The sequence below is a fragment of the Carcharhinus amblyrhynchos genome, chromosome 35 (assembly GCF_965287045.1).
Source record: "Carcharhinus amblyrhynchos chromosome 35, sCarAmb.v2.hapA, whole genome shotgun sequence".
NCBI classification, from domain to species: Eukaryota; Metazoa; Chordata; class Chondrichthyes; order Carcharhiniformes; family Carcharhinidae; genus Carcharhinus; species Carcharhinus amblyrhynchos.
The window spans coordinates 17271263-17273851 of record NC_137358.1 but is presented as its reverse complement, the minus strand read 5'-3'; positions in this window follow the sequence as shown (position 1 = coordinate 17273851).

Here is a 2589-nt window from a genome sequence, read left to right as displayed (position 1 = left end):
CGCCCCTTCCGACGATTGACAGCGCAACCGACCAATCAGCTTCCTCCCTGGCCTACCCGCCCCCTTAGGGCGGCATCCAACCAATGATCGTCACGAACGACCTGATTGACAGCGGCGCATCCAATCAACAGGGGAACCGTATCTGACTTCACATTCCATTGGCCAAGATATGAACCATTGGAACAGAGTCTGCTGCCTGACTGGCAGCTGCATTGCCCAATCAGCGAACGGGAAGGTGGAAGTTGGGACAGCAACAGCCATTAGAAATTAAGTAGGTCGCGTCATCGGTCAGACTGGTCCAATCAGAGCGAACCTTTCCTTTCCCCTGTCTTTGCATTGGCCGTTCAGCAACCAATGAGAGCCCAGTGATTCCTCAGCTGACTGAAAGCTGCCCGACAGCGTCCCCCGCAGGCTGGGAGGATGTGTTACGGGGGATAGAAGTTAGACCTCTGGTTGTGAGTGCTCTGCTCCAGGACTCACTCTGAACGAACCAACTGAACACATGAAAGGGATAAAAGTAGAAGTAGCATTGACAAAAAAGTCACCGGCGCAAATCATAGAATTATTAGGGTGCAGAAGAAGGCCATTCAGCCCATCGGCTCTGTGCTGTCCCTCCAAATGAGCAAGTCACCCAGTGCCATTCCCCACTGGAGAAGGGTTACTTCCCTCCGTAACCCTGCACATCTTTCCCCTCTTGTGTGGAGTTTGCACGTTCTCCCCCATGTCTACGTGGCTTTCCTCCGGGTGCTCCAGTTTCCTCCCACAGTCCAAAGATGCGCAGGTCAGGTGGATTGGCCATGGCAAACCACACCCATGCCACGCTACTTCAAAAATAACATCACAGGACTTTTTTATATTTATCTGACGCAGCTAGCAGGCTCTTGGTTTAAGATCATGTCTCAAAGGCAGCGTAAACATTGGCACTGTTTGGGTTTTAAAGCACAGAATTGGAACTTGAATCATGGGTTATGACTGAGAATTCCTCAAGTCTTTTGAAAATTAGGGTTGAGGACATTTGAGAGTCAACCACATTGCTGTGGATCTGGAGTCACGTGAAGGCCAGGCCGGGTCAGGATGGCAGATTTCCTTCTGTAGTAGCATGAGGTAACAGAACAAGAGAGTCTTAAGTCAAAAAGGAGATTTATTGTAGTTAAAACCACACACAAACAAGCTCAGTACAGATACAGGCCTAGTCCTACCAACGCCCAGGCTCAACTACCAGGACCCACACCCTAATGCCTGGTCATCATCTGATGAAAGAGCAGCGCCCCAAAAGCTCGTGGTTTCAAATAAACCTGTTGGACTGTAACCCCAGTCCAATACCGACATCTCCACATCAATGCCTGAGGTTCATTCACACCATTCCAATAGGTCCTGGAAGGGTGGAGTCACCCACAGACAATCAGTCCCTTAAAGGGGTCCACACTAACACATCTTTCCTAAAGGACGTTCATGAACCAGATGGGTTTTTACAACAATCATCAAAGGTCACCATTCCTGAGACTAATTTCCTATTTCCAGACCTATGAATTTAAATTCCACCAGCTGCCTTGGGCAGGTTTGAATGCATGAAGTAAGAAAAAAAGTAAAAGTAAACTATACTCGTTTGTCACAAGTAGACTTACATTCACAGAGCAATGAAAGTCACTGTGAAAATCCCCTAGTCGCCACACTCTGGCGCCCGTTCAGGTACACTGAGGGTAAATTAGCACGGCCAATGCACTTTACATACACATCTTTTAGACTGTGGGAGGAAACAGGAGCACCCGGAGGAAACCCACGCAGACACGGGGAGAATGTGCAAACTCCATACGTGACAGTGACCCAAGGCCGGAATTGAACCCAGGTCCCCGGCACGATGAGGCAGCAGTGCAAGTGAGTGAGGGGAAAAAAGCAAAGCAAATACAACAAGGCAAGGAGAAAAGCAGAGGGGAGGATATTTTGTTTCTGCGAATTAAACAGTGGCGTGTAACAGTTCACTCGGGGAGTCCAAGTTGCTGCAATTTTCCATGCGTGTTGTAGCCGGGAGCAATAATACTGATGGTAGAGGCTCCAACGTTCTTTCCCTCTAATAAACAATAAGTGAATACAAATGTTAAAATTATTCCAGAAAACCACACCAACATCTTCTATCCAATACTTCATCTTCCCTCCACTTGGTGCAAGCGTTTTGTGATTCTCACTGCCTTGTCCCACGCCTGCCTGCACCAACCCGCCTTCCCATGTTCCTGACATGCTTTTTGTATAAACTATTTCCATCATCATTTTGTCTGCACGTTTATAATGGAAACTGTCTATGTAAACCTCTCAGGCAGTAATTGCAGCTTTCTACTCGTGCAGACGAACAGCTGATCTCAAAACAGGATACATGACATTAAAATGGAGATCAAATTACAGGTTCCGTGCAATTATCCTCTAACCCAACTTTGCTTGAAGACCACAAAGAATCACAGAATGCCCACAGTGCGAAAGGAGGCCATTCAGCTCATCTTGTCTGCACCGACTCTCTGATAGGGCATCTTACCCAGGCCCTCTTCCCATAATCCCACATACCTTGGCGCAACTTGTGGGCCGAGGGGCCTGTTTAAC